The sequence below is a fragment of the Capricornis sumatraensis genome, chromosome 19 (genome assembly GCF_032405125.1).
Source record: "Capricornis sumatraensis isolate serow.1 chromosome 19, serow.2, whole genome shotgun sequence".
Taxonomy (NCBI): domain Eukaryota; kingdom Metazoa; phylum Chordata; class Mammalia; order Artiodactyla; family Bovidae; genus Capricornis; species Capricornis sumatraensis.
This window is the reverse complement of record NC_091087.1, coordinates 25,940,229-25,963,334: the sequence shown is the minus strand read 5'-3', so window position 1 is coordinate 25,963,334 and position 23,106 is coordinate 25,940,229. Positions and strand designations below refer to the sequence as shown.

The 23,106-nt window shown below is 48.7% G+C and overlaps 1 pseudogene; it reads left to right on the top strand.

Moving 5' to 3' along the window:
- The first annotated feature begins 7,483 nt into the window (after positions 1-7,483).
- Positions 7,484-22,650, top strand: LOC138094927 (myeloid-associated differentiation marker-like; annotated as a pseudogene).
- Positions 22,651-23,106: the final 456 nt, after the last annotated feature.

Below are 23,106 nucleotides of genomic sequence, written 5' to 3'. Positions count from 1 at the left end.
TAAGTCTTGAGCTGAAGAGGCTGAGGGGCCCCTTGCCTACCCTTTCCCATGCCCACAACCTATGGGGGCTCAGAGAAAGAAGGTTGAGTCCAGGATTCTAGGACATTTGAATACTGACATTTAGCCAGTGCTTCCTACTGCTTCTATTCAACACAAATACAGCTTTTGCCATGTGCCAGCTCTTTCCCAAGCACTTTACAGGTATTTTACTCTTTTAGTTCTTATAATTCTCCCCTATGAGGTGGCTGCTGTTAATAGCAGTAGTAGTATTTTTCAAAGAAAATCATTTATGATAAAACCATTGAAACTTTCCTTAAAAGGTCAAGCTTGTAATCACTTGAATGGGACAGTTAAGAACAGGTGCCTCCACCCCTATCTTCATCCACATATTTCATGGTACAAACAAAACTGGATGGAGCTTCAGTCTCCTGACCTCCAGGTAAGCACTCCTGCAAGCAACGCCATTCCAGTCCTAGGTCCACCACCAGCAGTCATCTGGGTGAGGGATTCTGGACTGGCCCCAGCCTTAAATAAAGTGCCCCTAGGCCCAGGCAGAATTTAGCAGCCATCTAGTCCAGAGCTCTGGCTTCATTTCCAAGGATATGAAACTGGAAAGAATGAAGAGCATTGTAGCATACCCTTAAAAGGGCGGTCCAGTGCTGAAGATCAGGATTCCACATGCTAGGACCGTGTTGTTCACAAGTAAGATCCTGAACCTGAGCACTGAAGAACTGATGCTTTCGAACTGTGGTGCTGGAGAAGACTCCTGAGAGTCCTTTGGACAGCAAGGAGTTCAAACCTGTCAATCCTAAAGGAAATTAATCTTGAATATTCATTGGAAGGACTGTTGCTGAAGCTGAAGCTCCAAAACTTAGTCCACCTGATTCGAAGAGCTGGCTCATTGGAAAAGACTCTGATGCTGGGAAAGATTGAGGGCAAGAGGAGAAGGAGGTGACAGAGGATGAGATGGTCAGATAGCATCACTAACTCAATGGACATGAATTTGAGAAAACTCCGGGAGATAGTGGAGGACAGAGGAGCCTAGCATGCTGCAATCCATGGGGTTGCAAAGATTCACAGCCTGGGATTTAAACCCAGGTCTGGCTCCAGAATCCATGCTCTTACTTATCATGTCAAATGCTTTATATTAAAAAACATTTAATACTGCAGCTTGCCCCTCACTCCAACTCTCAGCACCCCATTGCTTAATCCTTTACCATTTTTTCCTTTCCCAATAGAACTTGTCACCCTCTAACTTAACATATACTTTACTTAATTGATTATGGTTTATTAATGAATGAATGAATATAAGGACCACTAGGAATTTGTTTTGTGTGCTGATGTATGTCAGGCACTTAGAGCAGTGCTGACACACAGTAGGCACTCACTAAATGACAAATAAATCATTAAATAAAGAAACAAGGGATTCATGGGGGTCATGTTGTATTAGGTACATTAAGTAATTTGCTCAAGTACTCATTTGGATGAATGGTGAGACAGGATTCAAACCCAGATCTGACTTCATAATGTTTTTCGTTTTTTTCTTTTTTAGTAAACTTGTGAATATGATACACGATCATTGTTTAAAACGTTTTATGTCTTTATTTGGTCGCATCGAGTCTCAGTTGTGGAACATAGGATCTTCGTTGCATCGTGGAGATCTTCCGTTGGGGGGGCACAGTCTCTCCGGTTGTGGCTTGGAGGCTCCAGAGTGCGCAAGCTTCAGTAGCTGTGACATGTGGGCTTAGTTGCCCTGCAGCATGTGGGATCTTAGTTCCCTGACCAGGGACTGAACCTGTGCCCCCTAATTGCAAGGTGGATTCTTAACCATGGGACCACCAGTGAAGTCCTTATAATGTTCTTCTTAATTATGGGTTTTTTCTTAAGAAATTATGTGTTTAGCCATTTTATAATATATATATATATATATATATATATATATATACATTTTTTAAAACCAACAAAGCTCTGAGAGACTTTGAAAGCTGCTTTGGACCTAGAAGAATATGCCCCATATGAAAGTCACACTAAATCAACAGGAGTGTAAATGAGACCAACAAAGTTGTGGCTTTGCCTCTAATAGGGACTAGGATGCTTTTTAAAGAAAAATCAAAATTCCTGCAATACAGGAAATCTGGGTTCTATTCTTGGGCCAGGAAGATGGCTTGGAGAAGGAAATAGCAACTCATTCTAGTATTCTTACGTGGAGAATCCCATGGACAGAGGAGCGTGGCAGGCTACAGTCCATGGGGTCGCAAGAATCATATACGACTTAATGACTAAACCACAAAATTCCAAGTTTTTTCAGAAAAATCCCGTGTGTGTGTGTCCCTGCTGCACTGGTGCAGTGACAGACTGAGCTGGGCAATGGGAAAGCGCAGTTCCTGCCCTTGGGGAACTTAGTCTGGTGGAGGCACTGAAAAGTCGTGCTGAGTGACTGTGGTGCATGGTGTATACAAGCTTAAGGATGAGATACTTGGGAACACAAAGAGTTGAGAGCACACGGGAAGCTTCAGGGAAGTCACCCAGAAGAGGGAAGGGGCCAGTAGAACCAGTTCCTCTTGTGTCCAAAGTCCTTGTGTGTGTGTGTGTACATGCATGCATACTCAGTTGTGTCTGACTCTTTGTGACTCCATGGACCGTAGCTCGCCAGACTCCTCTGTCCATGGGATTTCACAGACAAGAATATTGGAGTGGATTTCCATTTCTTTCTCCAGGGGATCTTTCCTGACCCAGGGATCGAACTCATGTCTCCTGTATTGACAGGCAGATTCTTTACCACTGAGCCACCTGGGAAGCCCACTCACCCCCCATAGGAATGCATTAAAGACAACTATCTTTCCCTAAGTAGGGATTTCTGGAGACATGACGCTAAGGCAGAGATGATCATTTCAATGATGAAGTTAGCAGGGCCTGTTTCAACCTCTCCAAAGCTGACTTAAACCTTCGGACTAGAGCTCCTTCTTCAGGACCTCTAACCCTCCTGCGCTGGTCTCCCTGTCCTCTCGCCATCTGTCCTCCTGGAGCCATGTAAGCTCAGGGGGCAGCATCAGGGCTGAGCACCCTGCTCCCTGCCAGCTCCGAGGGGAGCTGCCTATTTGACCAGATTGCACCTTGGGATTAGCTCCTGCTGCTTCACATATCAGGCTTCCAGGGACCACGGCGCAGAGCTTAAGCTCTTCCTTTTTCAAAACTGGGAGATTTCTGGCAACCTTGGGGTAGGATTTTTCTATTTTGTCTCCTATTTTTCTTTAATAGCAAAGGGCTGAAAAATGCAGAAAACCCTGTGCTCAGCAAAAACCTCCCTCTATAAGGAAATAGCAGGAAACCGCGTTCCAGGATGAACACCAGTTTAGGTGTTTCTTGGAGGCTCTGGCTTGGTTACATAATGCCTGATGGCCCAGCCCAGGCAAGCTGGCACCCCTGAAGTTTGGCAAAGCCCACCTTTGCTTTGTGAGCCCCTTTCCCTGAGCTGCTCAGGTCCTTGGGAAAGCACACACTCTCTCTGTGATTAACAGTTTTCTGTTTAATGCTGACTCCTCCCGTGCCCCCTTCTCCTCTGCCCTCCTGGCTCAGTTTTCATGGAAAAAACAACAGTTTCCATGATGAGCTCAGAGTACAGGCAGGAACTGAACCTGTCTGGGCTTTTTGCTTCCTCACTGGAGGGGTGCGGATTAAGTGACCTGTGGTTTTTGCTTGGAGCCAACATTCCATGATTCTATGGTTTTTCTCGCAGAGAAAAGCTTCTCCCTATTCTTGAGTCTGCAGACCGTGACTGAGGGGGAAGGCTTCCAGGCAGAGCCATGGAGTTCCCTCCTCCTTGGCTGTGACTAATCCTGTCCTCTCCCCACCTAGCAACAACACACAGATACACACAGGGTCTTAAGCAAGCATGCATCTTGTGGACTGCCTTCTTTCTTTCATTCGTCTGCCCACCCATTCATCCCTCCATCCATACATTTATTTGCTTATTCATTCATTTGTTCCATGACTGCTCACTAAGTGCCCACTGTGTCCGGTAGACACAGAGGTAATCAGATCCCCTCCTTGCCTTTGAAGTCACAGACTGGTAGGGGAGGGGCGGCATGTAGACCAGTCAGGTCATGCTTAGTGAAAGGCTGAGTGCAGGGGTTGGATGAGGGGGCTGTGAGGAGAAGAAGTGCCCACAAGCATCCTGGTCATATCACTTCCTCCTCAATTTATGCTTGCTCACACTGGACCCAGAGTGTATACATATAACCGTGAAGTGCCCTAAACACTTTAGAGATGATATCTCCATCCTGTGCTTAGGAGAGCTGGCCAAGGTTCAGGACGTGCATGCAAGTGGGGAAGTCGGAATCAAACTCAGGACCCCCTGAGTGTTGTTAAGTTGGTAATTCTTATCTTGATGACAGCTAGCAAGGTTTAGGACTCTGAAAAAAGACAGGGTGGAAAAAAGCATTCAGGCTTCACTGTAGAATTCCAGAGCCAAGAATTGTCATCTACTTCAGCCTCCTCTTGGCAGGCGAGGAAACTGAGGCATAGATTGGACAAGTTATCCATCCATTGTCTGCAGCTTGGAAGAGGCTGAGCTGGGAGAATGCCCAGGTCTCCTGACTCCAAGCTGTTCTCCAGTGGCCCTGGTTCAGCCCACTGCTGTAACTGCTTACACCCCCGCTTCCTAGAACTTTTGCTGGGAGGTCCTGCATCAGACTGGCTGGCCACAGCAAATGCTGCTGTGCTAGCAAACAGGGGTGAGCTCATCCCCTGGGGTGGTGTGGCAGGATGGTGGTGGTAGCCTGGGCCTCGGCTGCCATCTGAAATCATGGATGAAAATAGCTCGCCTGCGGTCTATTGATACCCAATACTCTATCATCAGATTGGGGAAGTCAATTAAAAGTGTCTGGTTTCCCTCCTCGGGGGCCTGGGAATTGCACAAAGGCCAGAGACTAGTGGCCAAGGGGAAGAGGGCCTTAACCCTCCTTATTCAACACTAGAGCCAGAGGCCGCACCTAGCCGGTCTGCAGGAAGCATCAGGCAGCTCCCAGGGATTGGCGAAGAGGAACCAGCTCTCCAGCCTGAAGAAAGGCTCAGACTCAGGTTGCATGAACATCTGGTCCTCCTGGAAAATACACAGGAAACAGCTCAGGATGGGAGGGCCCTGGGATCGCCCTGGAACTTCCTGTGGCCAGTAGAGTCGAGGCCAGGAGACCAGGCTGGTATGAGATGGGAGCGACTGTGGCTGATTCCAAATGGGACCTCAGGGATCCTGGTTAATGTTCAGACCAGGGCAGAGGTATGAGTGTCCAGGAGAATGCAAGCTCCTCTCCTGTCACCCATGAAACACAGAAATGTGGACCTCCTTCTCTCCAGCTTGATGCTGACCTGGACCAGCCAACATGAGACAGAAGCCAGGCTTGCCAAGCCCTACTCTGGCTAAAGTCAAGCCATGCACCTTCCCCAAGACAGCTTGGCCTCTGTGGGTTATACTTTGGTATAGTTCTGTCTCATTACCCAGCCAGCTCCTCTTCCATCTTTGTCCCCATTCTGCTTCCTCTTTTCAAGCCCCCAGGTTACAACTTTCCTTGGGTGGATGGTGAAAACTGTGATACCATGCTGGACCAGCAGTTGTCCAAGTTGAAGATCCAACATCCAATCACCTTTAAGGGCTTCTTAAAAATAGCCCTTCCCCAGAGTTTCTCACTCACTAGGTCTGAGATGGATCCTGAGAACATGCATTTTGAACAAATTCCTGAGTGATGCTATGGGTCCTAGGACCACACTTAGGGAAATACACAACCAGGGAAGACCTCCCTGAGAAGGTGACATTGACTTGGAACTTGAAGGACAAGGAAAAGCCAGATGTGCAAAGGTCTGTTGTTCAGTCACTCACTTGTGTCCAACTCTTTGCGACCCCATGGACTGCAGCATGCCAGGCTTCCCTGTCCTTCACTATGTCCCAGAGTTTATTCAAATTCATGTCCATTGAGTCGGTGATGCCATCTAAAAGTCTCATCTTCCACTGCCCTCTTCTCCTTTTGCCTTCAATCTTTCCTAGCATCAGAATCTTTTCCAATGACTCGGCTCTTCACATCAGGTGGCCAAAGTATTGGAGCTTCAGTTTTGGCATCAGTTCTTCGGTGAACATTCAAGTTAATTTCTTTTAGGAATGAGTGGTTTGATCTCCTTGCAGTCCAAGGGACTCTCTTGCGTCTTCTTCAGGACCACAATTCAAAGGCATCAGTTCTTCAGTGTTCAGGCTTCTTTATGATCCAACTCTCACATCTGTACGTGACTACTGGAAAAACCATAACTTTGACTATATGAACCTTTGTAGGCAAAGTACTGTCTTTGCTTTTTAATATACTGTCTAGGTTTGTCATAGCTTTTCTTCCAAGGAACAAGCGTCTTTTGATTTCTTTTAATTTCACTGCAGTCACCGTCCGCAGTGATTTTGGAGCCCAATAAAACCTGTCACTGCTTTCACTTTTCCCCCTTCTATTTGCCAGGAGGTGATGGGACTGGATGCCATGATCTTAGTTTTTTGAATGTTGAGTTTTAAGCCAGCTTTTTGACTCTCCTTTTTCATCCTCATTAAGAGGCTCTTTAGTTCCTCTTCACTTTCTGCCTTTCTGCAAAGGTCTAGGGGTTTCTAAACTCTTCTGTGCCACAGGTGCTGGGACAGTCTGGTGAAGCCAATGGACCCCTTCCCCAAATGATGTTTTTAGACACATAAAACAATATACACAGAGTTACAGAGGAAAACAATTAAACTGAAATTGACCTCAATCCATAGACTCTTTTGATTAAGAACCCTTAACGAAGGAGTGTTTGGGAGAAGAGGGAACAGCAAGTTCAAAGACCCTGCGGTCCCTGAGGTGTAAATGAGCTTGGCAAGTTGAAGCCCAGGCCAAGGGACTGAACATAGGGGTCTGAGGAGTAAACCCAGCGGCATGGGGTTGTGGGGGCGGGAGTGGAGGTGTGGAGATGTGGTAGGTTTTCATCCATATTCCCCTCTGTGCTGGAAGACATCAGGGCTTAAAACAGAGTGGTGATCAGATTCATGTTCTACAAGATCACTTTGTCTGCTGGATGGAGGATGGTATGTTGAGGGGACAAGAAGGCAGGCAGGAGACCTGTGAAGGCTGTTGCCAGCCCCCAGGTAGTGCACAGAGAGGGGACTGGGTGGGGGACTCGGGGGCAGGGGGCGGGGGGCGGGGGACAGCTTGGGGAGTCGAGGGGGACTGGGGAGGCACACTTGAGTAAAATGTTTGTATGTTGGCCACCGGGCAGAGGCAAGGCAGGACAGGGAGTGGGGGTTTGAGCCTAGTGCTGACTGTTCCTAATTCACCACACGGTCTTAGCCCAGTTGCTTCCCCTCCCCGTCCTCAGGCCCTAGTGGGGAAGGGGGAGGATGGACCAAACTCTAGTGCCAGTCTATAAGGGTTGAGTGCAGGACTGGCGAACCCTCCGGCTAAGAAGTGCTGTTTGCCCGGGGAGGGTGATGCCCGCGGTGGCGGCGCCCCTGTGGCTGCCCAGCCTGGCCTGCGGGCTGCTCTACGGGCGGAGGGGGCGGCGCGGCGGCGGGGAAGGCGGCAGCCAGGTGGCGGAGCGACGAGGCGGCGAGGCGCCTCCGTCTGGCTGCCAGCGGCGGCTCGCGCGGTCCAGCAGCGCCCGCCCAGGGCAGCGAGGCCCCGAGGGAGGCTCCCGCGGCCGCGCGGGGGCGAGACCAGCGCCCTCCTCCTCAGTCTCTGCCGCCGCCGCCTCCTTCTACTCCTCCTCCTGCTCCTCTGGGCAGAGCCTTTGGAAAAAAGGGACGGGCAGAGGGGCAGACGGCAGCTGGCCGGCTCCGCGCCGCCCACCCGGGCAGCGAGCACTCAAGAGGAAAAACTACCACTTCTCAGCCCTGGCTCCCACCCACCCCCATCCCTGCTCGCTAGGTCCCGGGCCCCATGCCTGGAGGAGGGGGCTCTCCCCACCCGCTAGATGCCCGAAAGGGAAATGTTCCTCCAATTTCACTGCCACAGCCCATCATTTCCTCGCTCAGATCTTTGAATTGCAGTCTGGAGATTGCTTCTGGGAGACTCGGTCCTTTAGTCAATCAACAAACTTTATTGAAAAAACCAATCCTTGTTGGCCCAGAGCTGGGCTCTGTTTGCTACAGAAATTAAGATCCAGGCACTGCCCTGGAAGGGCACCGGTCTAACGGTGGAGACAGAAATGCCTGCTAACGTGAATTGAGCACCTATTTATTGTTTGCCAGGTTTTGAAGGTAGGTGGTAGTATCCTCATTTACAGATAAGAAGACAGATACCAACGGTACAGGATAGACTAAGATAATGGGTAAAATTACATCTACAATACAGTATATAACCCCAAAGAAGTGAATCTCAGGATATACAAACCTCGCTTACGAAACCCACTGGAGTGGCTACAATTAAAAAGACTGAAAATTGTCAGGGGTGAGGAACAACTTGAATTTTCAAACGCCATTGGTAGGAGGTCAGTTGGAACAAACATTTTAGAAAATGCTTGGTGGTGTCCGTTAAAGCTAAACCTGATGCAGCAATCCCACTCCCAACTGCACCTGGTACTTATGTCCACCCAAAGTGTGTTCAAGAATATTTCTAGAAGTTTTATTCACAGGACTAAACTGGTGGTCCAGTGGTTGCGAATCCATCTTGCAGTGTAGGGGGCTTGGGTTCTATCCGTGGTCAGGGACCTGGGATCCCACATGCCTCAGAGCACCTAGGCCCCTGAGGCACAACTAGAGAATCTGTGTAAGAGGTGAAAGATTCTGTGTGCCACAACTAAGACCTGAAACAGCCAAATAAATAAATAGAAGCTTTACTCATATACAATAGCTCCAAATTGGAAATAACCCAAATGTCCAGCAACAAGAAAAAGGGTGAATTCATTGTGGTATAAGCACATGATGGAATATTATGCAGCAATGAAAAAGAATGACCTAATGCTGCAGACTGCAACACAGATGGGTCTCACAGATAATAGTTGGTGAAAAAAGTGCATACTGTTAATTCCATTTACATGAAGTTTCAGGGCTAATTTAAGGTGATAAAGGTCAGAATAGTGGCTACCTTAAGAGGTTACTGACTAGAGGGACACAAGGAACTTTGTGAGTGCTGGACACGCTCTAAATCTTGATCTGGACAATGGTTACACCAGTGTAAACATGTGTAGAAACTAACCAAGTTCCACACTAAATATCTGTGCACTTTACTTTTTGGAAGTTATTGTTGTTCAGTCAGTTAGTCATGTCTGACTGCAACCCCATGGACTGCAGCACGTCAGACTTTCTTGTCCTTCACTGTCTCCTGGAGCGTCCATTGAGTCAGTGAGGCCATCCAACCATCTCGTCCTCTGTCATCCCCTTCTCCTCCTGCCCTCAGTCTTTCCCAGCATCATGGTCTTTTCCAGTGTGCTGGCTCTTCGCATCAGGTGGCCAAAATATTGGAGCTTCAGCTTCAGCATCAGTCTTTCCAATGAATATTCAGGACTGATTTCCTTTAGGATTGACTAGTTGGAACTCCTTGCAGTCCAAAAAACTCTCAAGAGTCTTCTCCAACACCACAGTTCAAAAGCACCAATTCTTTGTTGCTCAGCCTTCTTTATGGTCCAACTCATATCCATACATGACTACTGAAAAAATCATAGCTTTGACTATATGGACCTTTGTTGGCAAAGTAATTCTCTGCTTTTTAATATGCTGTCATATCTCAATACAAACAAAGCAAAACAAAGAACTCCTGCCTATCAGGAAGGAAAAGCTAGGAAGTACAAAGTTTGATAGGCAAAGAATGCAAATTGGTAATTCACGGAATAAGAAATCCTAAGAGCTAACAAGTAATTGAACAGATGCTCTGGAATTCCCTGGCAGTCCAGTGGCTAAGACTTCACCTTCCAATGCAGAGGGTAAAGTTCAATTCCTGGCTGGGGAGCTAATATCCCACATTCCTTGCCGCCAAAAAATCAGAACATAAAGCAGAAGCAATATTGTGGCAAATTCAATAAAATCTTTTAAAAATGGTTCATATTAAAAAAAATCTTAAAAAGGAAAAGATGCTCAATCTCAGTAATAACATGAATATACACTGAAACATGATATCACTTGACACCCATCAGAATGGCAAAGATCAGCAAAGCAAACGGGTATTCAGCACTGGCCAGCATGTGGGGAGATGTGGGCTGGAGCACTGCTGAAGGGCAGGCAGGTAACTAGTTGGCTCAGGTGGTGAGAAAATTGTCAAGCCAGCAGAGCTGAGTGATATAAAGTAAGTGCACGCCTTGGGACCCAGATATCCAACTCAGTGCTTGTACGGATCAGCGAGGGGATTGGAAGGATGACATATTGCCTGTGGCAGCATTTATGGGAGGGCTGGATTGGAGTTGATCAAAGGGAGGGATAGGGACCTCCCTGGTGATCTAGTGGGTAAGACTCTGAGCTCCCAATGCAGGGGGGCTGAGTTCGAGCCCTGACTGGGGCACTAGAGCCCGCATGCCACAACTGAGAGCCCGAATGCAGCAATCAAGATCGGTGTGCTGCTTCTGAGACCCAGTGCAGCCAAATAAATATTTCTTTTAAAGGGAAGGATAAGTAAAGTGATGGGGACACACTATGAATGCTGCTCAGTAATTAGAAATAGCAAACTTCTCATTGAAGAGTATCCATAGTGGAGCTCCCAAAATAAGATCAAGTGAAAAGGTAAGAAACAACTAGTTTTACAGCAAGGTACATGAGCTAACCCCCCACCGCCCACCACACACACAACAGCTCTGCTCATTTGATGAGAATTTGTTCATAGTAGGGGAATATGCTAAATATCAGAGTGGGTGCTTACGGGGGAGGGAGAGTAAAGGTTGGGAATGAAGAAGGAAAATAAAATATGACCCCGTCATTCTACTTCGAGAGAGAAATAAAAGTATATGTTCACACCAAGTTTTCTACATACATGTTCACATTATTTGTAATAGACCCAAACTGGGAACCACTCCAATGTCCATCAACAGATACATGGTTGAGCAAATTGTACTATAACTACAATAGACTGCTTCCCAACAATTAGAGAGGAACAACCACGATACACACAACGGAATGGATGACTTGCAAAATAATTACACAGAATGAAAGAGTCCAGACAGTATGATTCTATTTATATACATTTCTAGAAAACACAAACTAACCTGTAGTGACAGAAAGCAGATGAGTGGTTGCCCCCAGAGTGGGGGATAGGAGGAGGGGAGCGGTGGTGGGAGAGATGACCAGAGGGCACGAAGAAACTCGCGGAGGTGATGGATTTGTTCACTACCTGGGTTATGGTGGTGGGTTCTTCAAGTGTATGAACATGCCCAAACTCATCAAATTGTGCACTTTAAATATTATTCTATGTCAACGGAAGCTATAAAAAGAAACAAGAAAGAGCTTTGCACTAACTAATGGTGATCACATATTTTCAGCTAAAGGACTGTATTGGTGAGGAAAGTAGAGGCAACCACATTCACCCAACCTTTAGGGGTCATCTCTGGGAAGGAACCCAGGTACTCAGAGATGGAGTGCAAGGCCATGACCTCTAGGCCCTCCCCATCAAGTCAGAGAGAGATTCTTAGACAGATGATCTCAATGCTAAGTGAAGTCAGGGAAAGCTTCCTGTAAGAGGTGATGCTTGAGTTCCAAAAAGTGCTTGGCCCGGAGTCAACATTCAGCAAATATTATTTATTTGTTTTTCACTATTCCCCGTGATTTTAGAGAGAGTAGAGTAGAGAGGAAGATGGCATTCCAAACAGAGGGAAGTACACCATCCAGGGGAGATAAGCATGTTGGGGATTCATAGATGATTTGGTTTGGCTGTGACTGGGCAGTGGGGAAAAGTACCAGAGAAGTCTTCTTGGGGCTGGTTGACATCCCTCTGAAAGCAAGCCCCTACCTGGACATGGGGGCATGGGATAGCTCAGAGTGGGTGTGATGGAGGGGTTAACGAGCATTCGGTGTTCCCCCCAGCTATGCAGTTTGGCCTGGAGCTTTGCACGGCTGATCAGGAATCTTAAGAGTAATCTTGGCGGCTGCCCCCAGCCGTGCCCAGTGCCATCTAATCTGCAGATGGCTTTAATACATCCAGAAGTGGTTTCTTCATTGAGTCCCTCACTTTCCTGACAGTTAGTAGAAAATCAATAAGCATTGGGTCCTGTCTCCTTCCTTTCTCCAAATTCTTGCAGACTGTGCCCAATACCTACCCAGGAGGCCACTTGACCAGAAAGTAGAAAGACAGGCCTGGGTTGGGCCAGGTGGACCCTGAGTCTAGAAAGTGTTAGCTGCTCAGAGGTGTCCAGCTCTTTGTGACCCCATCAACTGTAGCTTGCCAGGCTCCTCTGTCCATGGGATTCTCCAGGCAAGAATACTGGAATGGGTAACCATTCCCTTTTCCAGAGGATCTTCCTTACCCAGGGTTTGAACCTGGATCTCCTGTATTGTAGGCAAATTCTTTACCGTCTGAGCCACTAGGGAACCCTGGCTAGTCTAGAGAGGGTCAGGCAAAGGCTATAGGGACCAGTAGCCTGTCAGCTGGGTGGAGAGAGAGAGGGCCGTTTCTGATTCTCTGCCGTGAAAAAGCCCCATTGTGGGGTCTTCGGGGGAGAATATATTTATTTTGTTTCCTGAGCTGTGTGAACAGGGCACTGTGCTGCCTCGGTTGAGAGGCTTCTGTGTGGCTGGGGAGGGATCACACCCCCCTCCTGGGTGGTGTGCTATGAAAAGGCTTCATTCAGCCGGGCCTGGCGGCCCACCGGCAGCCCAGGCTCCTGCACTGTCCCTGGGGGCGGCCTGGCTTCCCTCCCTCTCTCCCTGAGGTACGGGCTTGGGGTTGGGTGTGGGTGTGGAGCCGCCAGGTCAGGCCCAGTCCCCACGGGGGCCCGTCACCCTCAGGTTTGGTCCCTCAACTGCACACCTCGGTGTGGAGCTGACCGAAGGAGAGGGCCTGGGACCCAAGAGCCATTTGGTCTCTGTCTCGACTTGAGATGTAACTCACGTTGAGAGAAGTTTCACACATGCAGTCATAGAGAGTTGCTGAGGCCGACCTTCACCATACAACTTTAAATCCTTGTTCACTGCTAGGCCATGTTGCCAAGTTGGGGGTTGGGGGGGGCGGGCTCTGAATGTTTATATAATTTCTATGATTATTTTGTGAATAGCATGATTATGTTGCTTTATGTTTGGTGTGTGTGTGTGTGTGTGTGTGTGTGTGTGAAGAGTGTTAATTTGTTCACAGGAAATGCTTTAAACACACCTCAATTTTTGGAGCCCTGTTTGGCATCTTTCTATTTTTCGGTACACTGGGAGACTCAGTCCCTGGAAGTGGATCAAGATCGTCTGGACCTTTGAGGGCCCTTGGCAAAGACAGCCTGCCTCCTGAGCACGTCTGGATGCGAGGGGTGAGGTGAGTGGGCAGGATGCCCGAGTCCTGGGCAGCCACGGGAGCCGTGGGTGGAAGGACTGCCTCCTGGCCAGCCGTCCCTGTGAGCGGGCAGAGAGGCCAGGGAGGGGTCCTTCTGCGAAACTGACTGGCTTCCCAGGTGATCAGGCTCCTGGCGGGGAAGAGGGAGTTTAAGTCCTTGTGGGGCTGTTCTCTGTCTGCCTCTCCCACTGTGCTAGGCTCCCAGGCCAAGCATGGGCTCTCTCTCACTGGACGTGCTCCCCACCCTGCTCCGACCCCCACCCCAGTTCTCTACTGCCATTCTGGGCTCACACCACCTGCCTGGCTCCACCAGCAGAAGCTATCTTACTCAAAGTTTGAGGAGGAGAACCCAGAACCCCCAGCTGCTGTGGGGTCTAGCTCAGTGAGCAGGTGGCTCGCTGTCACTATCCTGCCTGTCACACTGGCCCTCTGTCTTCTAGTTCCAGCTCTGTCTCTGCCTCACTGAATGAGCATGGGAGGTCACTGAGCCTTGGTCTTCTCATCTGCACAGGGGAAGGATTGCATTGGTTGGTTGCTGAGGGCCCTCAAAGCTCCAAGTTTCTGTCAGTCTGGAAATCTGGATGCAGGTATACTGCAATCAGAGTGGAAGTATCTTTACATGAGTACATAGGAGGTCATGCCTGGATGCTAGCCACTCTGCATGCCGCAACACTCCCCAAAGGGGTTTTCTCCTGGACATTTGCCTCCATGTTAAAGATGTTTGACTGGGGCTTCCCTGGTGGCTCAGTGGATAAGAATCCAGCTGCCAATGCAGGAGACATGGGTTCGATCCCTGATCCAGGAAGATCCCACAGGCTGCAGAGCAGGTAAGCCCAAGTACCACAACTATTGAGTCTTATTTTAGAGCCCGGGAACTGCAACTGCTGAGCCCCGGTGCTGCAACCACTGAGGCCCGTGTGCCTAAAGCCTGTTCTCCACAATAAGAGAAGCCATCGCAATGAGAAGCCCACGTATCCAACTAGAGAGTAGCCCACGCTCACTGTAAGTAGAGAAAAACCCTTGCAGCAACGAAGACCCAGCACAGCCAAAAATAAACAAATAAAATGAAATTATAAACAAAGATGTCTAGCTAGTATACAACCCCCCTCATCCCTCCCTCTCTTTGCAGACAATCATAGAGAATGGCTGGATACTGGTGTCAGGAGCGGAAGTTGGGGAGAGAGGCAATGAGGTCAAGGAGGGAGGGAGTTGGGAGTGGGCTGCACTGGAGGGGTGACTGCTCAGCCCCGGGGAGCCCTGAACTCTCAGCTGCCTGATCTAAACAAGGTCTGATTTCAGGTTATGGCCCATTGAGCCCCTGGAGAAGTTCCCTTCCCAGAGGAGCAGGAGGACCATTGGCTCTCCAGCAAGACTTCTGATGGGGAGGCATCTCTGTGGCCCTGCACATGCTCTCAGTCTTGGACTTGTACTCAAGGGTGAAAAGAAGGTGAGGGAAGCATCTGGCTGGGCATGGCTCAAACGCCTGAGGGATCCATATACCAGCAATTCCAGCTGAGATGTGACATCACATTGAACTTGCAGGAGAGGGATCTGGCTTATCTGACACACGACGTAGTCATCCCAGAGAAAGCTGGGATGTTCTCAAAGGATGAAGGATGGATTCACAGATAGTTGGATGGATAAAATTAACCTTAGCTGAGAAAGAAATCTCTAATGACTTTATGTGGATGACTCATTTATTTAAGAGAGGAAAACTGAATTTCATCTCAATGTTTTGAGCCTGATGGACTAAGAGAATGAGTCTGAAATGGAGGGCTGCTGGTCAGGATTGTGGAAAAGAGATGGATATTCAGCTTGCAGAGTGGGGATCAGGCTTGATTAGAGATCTATTGGGTTTGAAGCAGCAGAACAAGAGCCAAGTGGAACAAGGGATTCTTGTCAAGGTGGGGAATGTAAATTTGGAAACTTCATACATAGAGATGATAGCCGATAGTTTGTGAATGAGTCAGTCCTCAAAAGAGAGACATTATGGCAAAATATAAAGAATGGGGAACCCTCGGAAGCTTGAATTAATATCCTTTGGTTTATAAATGTGCAAACTGGGCTCCAGAATTTGTCATTCATTCACCTAGCAATCCATCCATCCATCCATCCAACCATCCATCCACTCAACAAATATATTTATCCAGAAGTTATAATGTATAAGTAATATTTCTGAAAATGTTCATGGTTAAGGGCCTGACAAGGGATAGTGTCAGCAAGTGGGCAGTAGAGAGAGAAGGATATGAAAACCAAGGAAGCTTTTCTTGAAAACCTTCATATGAAAGCCAATAGCATCCTATCTCATGGATGCTATCTCATTCTATCTCTTTCTTCCTCAAAGAGCAGGAAAGTTAAAGAAAACAAGTTGGACTTGCTTTCTGGTGGATCCTGGGAGAGAGTTTTGGTAAACTGTTGACAAGGAGGAGTCATGAATGAAGGAGTTAAGGAGAGACTGTCTATGCTTCTGGAAGATGGACAGAAATGATGTTTATCTTCTGCATCGTGCTTTTCAGTGGTGAAGCACTACATCTGTGCAACCAGCACATTCCCCAATTACAGATGTATTGTCTGAAATGTCTAAATAGGATTCCATCAGGACAGGGTTCCCTGATATAGAGCAGATGCTCTGTTGCCTACCAACAGTCATTTACTAGCGAAAGCATGTGCTTTGGAAAAGCCCTGTGCCAGACAGCAGAAGACCTGGTTTTGAGTCCTGGCTTTGATGCCTGTCAACCAACCAGATTATGTTGGCCAGACCATTCAATACGAGCTTTTTATCCATACACCAACGCAGTTACTTCCTACCCCTTATCTGGTATTGCTGTTCACTTTGGACTCTCCCCAAATATATTACTTGCAAATTGTGGCTGCTAAATAAATACATTTGTTGTGTCGATGGATGGAAGGATAGATGGCCAGGTGGACGAGTTACAAATTCTGGAGCTCAGTTTGCACGTTTAGAAACCAAGGGACATCAATTCAAGCTTTCTGAGAGTCTTTCCATCTCCAATCATCTATGATCATCTATGATTATGCTTTTTATTAAAATCACAAGCAGAATTCTTCCAAAGTTGTTTAGAGCTAGCACATGTTAAGCCAGTTAATGTAGTTAAGCTGCCAGTTAAGCTGCTGTAGATTATCCCAGTGAATCTCCTTGAGGTTAGAGACTGGACCATCTATTATCATGCTCCAAAGCCTTTCATCTATGATCAGAGATAGAATCTTAGAAGATCGATACTAAGTGTTCACTGAAGGAAAAAGGAATCACTTCCAACTATACCCTGATTCTCTAGAGACACTCAAGGATACGTAGCACGTGGTTGGGGCTTCCCTGGTGGCTCAGATGGTAAAGAATCTGTCTGCAATGCAGGAGACCTGGGTTTGATCCATGGGTTGGGAAGGTTTCCCTGTAGGAGGGCAGCTCACTCCAGTATTCTTGCCTGGAGAACCTACATGGATTCCTGGGCAGGCTACAGTCCATGGGGTTGCAAAGAGTCAGACACTACTGAGTGACTAACACTTTCACTTCAGCATGTGGTTTTCCTGGTAGACAACACACCGTAGTGTTTGCAAGCAACTCAAAGATGTCCTTTCATGACAGGACATGTCCCTGTAGCCTGTTTCTGGTGAACCACCCGTATGTGGCTTCGCAGCTTCAGGTTTGAGCTTGTCTCTTTCCTGATAGCTCAATTGGTAAAGAATCCACCTGCGATGCAGGAGACCCTGGTTTGATTCCTGGGTCGGGAAGATCCGCTGGAGAAGGGATAGGCTATCCACTCCAGTATTCTTGGGCTTCCCTTGTGGCTCAGCTGGTAAAGAATCCGTCTGCAATGTGGGAGACCTGGGTTCGATCCCTGGGTTGGGAAGATTCCCCTGGAGAAGGGAAAGGCTATCCACTCCAGTATCCTGGCCTGGAGAATTCCATGGACTGTATAGTCCATGGGGTCGCAAAGAGTCGGGCACGACTGAGTGACTTTCACTTTCTACATCCGTCAGCCCATCAGCTCAGAATCCAGATCATCAGCACAGAATTCCAGTCACAGCGTGAAAGGGAAGCCGACAGTTTGGAAAGCATCCAGAGGCAGGTGGCCAGGAGGGTGAAGGGTCTGGAAATGCCTGAAAATGAGGAGCGATGAAAAGAACTAAGGGTATTCATCCAGAAGAGAAGATGACATGGCACCCGCGGCCAACAGTGCTGTCCAAGCTCACTGGGACTAGAGTTTGTACTTTTTTTTCTGCATGGGCCTCCTGAGAACAAATCTGTGACTGGTGAATGGGAGTAACAGGGAGGCTGATTTCAGCTCATTCTAAGAACCTCAGGAGGTTTTTTTTCAGCCAATTTATAAGAATATAGAATTGACTGCCCAGGGAAGCAGAGAGTCAGCTGACAATTGCCAAGGATGGAGGAACACAGGCTGCCGTAACCTGGGTGGTTACATCAGGTGACTTCTCAGACTTCTTTCAGTGTGGAGATTCCAGGATCCCAAAGAATTTCAAAGTGGAGTAAAGAGAAATCTCTTTGCTTTGTCGATTTAGAAATCGTCTGCTGGTCTTAGCTGTGGTTCGTCTCATACCTGGCTCATCTCTTCTAAACACATTTCTCTACTCAGCAGTCCGGGTCTCCCAGCTGAAATGATTATAAACCTCTTTTCTCTCTCTCTCTCTTTTTTTAAAGGATCTTTTTCTTTTCTAAATAAAGAACTTAGGAAGTCTCAGGAAGACTGGACCTACGTGGAGAAATTCCACAAGAAATAATTAACCAAACAAACAATAAACCTCCAAGCCATAATTATATAGCAGTGAAGTGCACACCTCCCAAATTCAGGTTGTCCGGCTGTCCAGAGCACAGAACTTTTGTCTGTCTTTAATATCTGGTGGATTTGCCTGACCCAAGATTGGACTTCTTAAATTTGGTTCTGCCCATGGGTAGGTGGGAAACCCTCTGAAGCTTACACCTCCTGAAGATCGATAGAGAGGGAGAAACTTGGTTTCTATGGCAACTAGGGGGTCCCAATCATAAACAACCATTTTTTCTACCTGGAGCCAAGTCTTTGAAAAGTGACTCAGCCTGAGGTTTGCACATTGGGGACCTCCTATCTGGTGGTTGGTGATGTCAGTGGAGAGATTTTCATGGAATTATTCAGAGTATGTCCCACAAAATAGAAATTAACCTATCAGCTGCAGGGCCTAAAATAAAAACTGATTTGCAACCACTTTGTGACAACACCATTGCCAACCAGAAGTAGCCTTTGGCTCCCCGACCCAGAGCTCAGTTGGAATTTTTTTCACAGTAGCATAAACTCTCAGAGCCAGCATGGCTCTTCGGGATTGTCCAACCCCCTCATTTTACAGATGAGGTTTCGTTTGAAGCTAAGTTCCAAGCAGGATTTGCATCCAACAGGAAAGCATTAACATTTTCCAGAAGCCGCCCTTGCCTCTCTGGTGAAGGCTACTTTAGCACAAAAGTCCACGTCTTGTTTCAATTAGCTTGCATGCTCTGGGCACAATTACTGGAAAATGGGGAGCTGGGGGGAGGAAGTGATGTCACTGGAGACCCCGGTAAAAGCCTGGTGATGTGTTGACAGTCACTGAGGCCCTCACTAATGTGATTGGTGATGGAGACAGGAGTGAGGCTGCTGTTCCTGGAGAAGCTGGTTCTAGGTGGCAGCTACTGGTCCTTAGTGGCCATTATGGGAGAGGCACCTGAGTGTCAGGCCTCAGGTAGGGGAGGGAGTGTGTCCACCGTGCTGAGTACCAGATACAAGAGCGCCACCTACTGTCTGAGGAGATCAAGTGGCTCTCTGCATCCACTGTGGGCAAAGGTGTAGTTAAATATGCTGGGCGGCTTCTCCAGGGCTCTGAACTGTTTGAGGAGGACCCTTTTCTCCAGCTGTTGTCCCCAACACCCTCCCTCTCTGCCAACCTTGGTTCCTCCACCTGCTGCATCTCGCAGGGGAGCTGGGTTTCACCACACTGACCAGGGCTCACAGAGGATGGGCTCCAGTTCCCTGGATCATGGGCTTTCTATGAACTCACAGAAGCCTCTGCCTCATGGGTTTCTCTTCTGAGCATGTGTGTGTGTGTGTGTGTGTGTGTGTGTGTGTGTGTGGTGTGTCTTGGGGAAGGGAGGGTGGAATGAGGGAGTTGGTGCTGTTGTGCTGACAATGCAAGTCTGTTCTGCAGCCCAGAGGAAAAAATTAGTACAAACTAGAAGAAAGAAAATTTTGGCGTTTCCAAGAATACTTAAATAATTGCTGCTGTTCTGGCCCTGAGATTGTTGGTTTGTTTGAGTAATAGCCCTGGCCTGAGTCCTTAACACCACTCTGGCTCCCAGAGGCCAGGCTGGCTCTGTCACGCCTGCAAGGATTTCCCCAGAATGTGCGACGCTCAGAGGGACTCCGTGGTGACACGAAGGAGCCAAACACCGGGCTATAAGGAGAGATGGTGAAGATGGCATGTCACTGTCCAGGGACACTTCTCGGGGCTCACAGTTCATAGCATTTCAGACATGTTGAGGCTTTCATGGGGCTTCTTCAGTTCCACTCCAGGCCCCTCCTCCATGGGAAGGTTGGCTCCATGCCTGCATCCCTTCTGGGTCAGAGGACACCTACTGGGTGTCTCAGGGCCCCCGGGACCCTGGGATCCCCCTAGTCATCTCCACTCTGCCCCCTGCCCACCCCAGTCCTGGGAGCATCCTCAGGGCTGTCTCCTCCCAGGGGTCCTGCAGAGGCCTCCTCTTTCAGCTTTTGCCTTTAAAAAGGGGCTGACCATCCATCCATCCCCACCCCCTCCCCGGGATGCCCTGAAAGGGTCCATTCAGCATCAGACACAGCATCCTTGTTCATTTCCAATCCCTTGGTTCCCAGCTTGGAAGCTGCGAACCAGTCTCCCAGGCCAGGAAAGTCCTGCTCAGGTAGGACTACTCCTAGATCTTTCCAGACTTCCACCTGGATGGCAGCTTTGGAGCTCAAGAGCCAGACATGTTAATTTATTCTATGGTTCCTCCATGATCCTCTACCTTGGAGTCATGCTGGATTGGGGTCTCCCTCCCCAGTGTGCAAGAGTCACGTGTTAAGGTAAAACTCGGGGGAGGGGATTCAGAATAGTCCCTACTTCCCATGTCATCTCGTCCCTGTGGCCTTGCTCTCACTCCATGGCTCCTCCCTGTTCACCCCTGAAGCTGCCCTCCTCTGGGTGGGGTTGTGTCCCTTCAGATGGCAGCTCCTTCTAGTGATGGCTGCAGCGAGGAAAGGCCAGGACCCGTATGTCTTCAGGTTGCTGTAGAAGGAGGCCGTGGCCTTGAAAGTGTATCCTGGGTCCCAGAGCCTTGAGCTTTGGTCCTGAGCTCCCACCCATGGGCCCTTTTGACATGTCAGCTATAGAGCAAAGCCTTCAAACCCGCAGCTTTGGCACTGTTATTTGGGTTCCCATTTCCTAGTCATGCACCCTTAGTAGGCGAGTGTGCTCAGTCGTGTCCGACTCTTGGCAGCCCCATGGACTATATCTTACCAGGCCTTTGTCCATGGGACTTTCCAGGCAAGAATACTGGAGTGGGCTGCCATTTCTTTCTCCAGTGCCACCTTAGGAAAGGACTTAATTCCTCCAACTTTAGTTTTCTTGTCTGTAAAAGGGGGTTAGCAGTACAATCCACAGTCCCTTTTCTGAAACCCTGTGGGTCAGATATGCTCCAGGACTCCGAATTTTTCAGCTTCATTTATGTAACATGGTGCATCTATCCTACATGACATAATACCCCACTGGGGTCTGAAATACCTTGTAATCAAACACATTCGTGTTTCTGCAACTGAATTTTGAACCTTCATACCACATGAAATAAAGACCATAAATGGTCTGTGTTCAGTTCAAATTTTGTTACCAAACAATTAAAAAAAAAAAATGCTTGTCCAATTTTCAGAACTTTGAAAGGTTGGGGTTGCAGATAAGGGTCAGGCTACCCTGTGTCTCCGTAGATAATGGCATACAGCAGAAAGAGGTGAAGAAATAAATGTTCATGGTCTGATGCCAGACCCAACCCAGCTGTGAGCTTTGGGATAAGACAAGTCTCGTGACAAGGTCAAGGGGGATGGGTGAAGGAGAACCATTCGGGAGTGCTGTGCTTCTGCCCGAGTGTCTGAGCCATTGAGTCCAACTCCACAGATCCTGAGCCTCAGCCATCACAGAGTCCTGAGCCTTTTCCTGTCATCTGACTTAATTCACCTCCAGGGCTGGACCTCTCTCGGGTGATCCTCAGCGAAGACCTCTGCCATACTGGTGACCAGTAGGACCAGAATGACTACCACATGATCGTCCTCAGGCCCTGGGCTCCCCGACCATTATGGGCTGCTGCCTGCGACAGCTGCAGCTGTTCTCCACCTGCATGGCCTTCTCGCTGGGGGCCAGCGTGGGCACCTGGAAGGGGGCCATAGGTAACTGGTCCATGTTCATCTGGTGCTTCTGCTTCGTCCTGACCCTCCTCATCCTCATAGTTGAGTTATGCGGGCTGGAGGGCCACTTCCCCTTCTCCTGGGACAACTTTCTCACCACCTGCAACTGCTACTCCGCCCTCCTCTGCCTCTCGGCCTCCATCATCTACCCCGTCATCTACATTCAGTTCTTGTCCAACAGCCACGACTGGGACCGCCCCATCATCTCCACTGCATTCTCCTGCATCGCCTTTGTGGCTTATGCCATGGACGTGACCTGGACTAGGGCCCAGCCCAACATGATCACAGGCTATATGGCCACCGTGCCAGGCCTGCTTAAGGGGCTGGAGACCATCGTGGCCTGTGTCATCTTTGTCTTCCTCAGCAACACCTCCCTGTACCTGCACCAGCCGGCCCTGGAGTGGTGCGTGGCCGTGTACTCCATCTGCTTCGTCTTGTCATCCGTGGCCATCCTGGTGAACCTGGGCAAATGCGACAACAGGCTGCCCATCCCCTTCTCCGTTTTCCAGGTTGTGCTGACCCTGCTCTCCGTCCTCCTCTACACCACTGCTCTGCTCCTCTGGCCGCTCTACCAGTTCAACGAGAAGTTGGGCAGGCCGCTCCAGCGGTCCAGTGACGTGAACTGCAGCAGTGGAGTCCCCACCTCCGTGTGCATCTGGGACCAACAACTGGCTGTGGTTAGTTTGACAGCCATCAACCTGCTGATTTATGTGACTGACCTGGTGTTCTCTGCCCGCCTGAATTTTAACAGAGGCTGAGGCTTTGCCCAAGGGCTCCCAATTCCTCCCTTGTCTCACCTGAAGTTCATTACCAAGCTCTGGTGTCCTCTTTCTGGCTCTCCTCTCTCCCTTCTCACATCCTTCTGCACTCATCTCACTCCCTTTCCCATTTCCTTCCCACCTTCTGCTCTGTCTCCTTCCTATTTTCTTTGGTTGCCCACATCCTGTTTTCCCTTTTTCTCTTGCTGCTCTCTCATCTTTTCTATATTTTATGCTTTTTGCCCCTTTTCTTGTTATCCTTGGTTTTCCCGTCTCCTGTGTCCTGACCACCTCTGCCCATTTTCCTTCTTCTGATCCATCAGGACCTGAGACTCCTTCCTTCTCTGCTCACCACCCCTCCTGCCTCCTAAGGTGCTGACTCCACAGCACACAGCCCTCTGTGCAGCTGTTCACACCCTGGGCCTCCGGAGGGGCCTTGTTGCCAAAGCAAGTCTG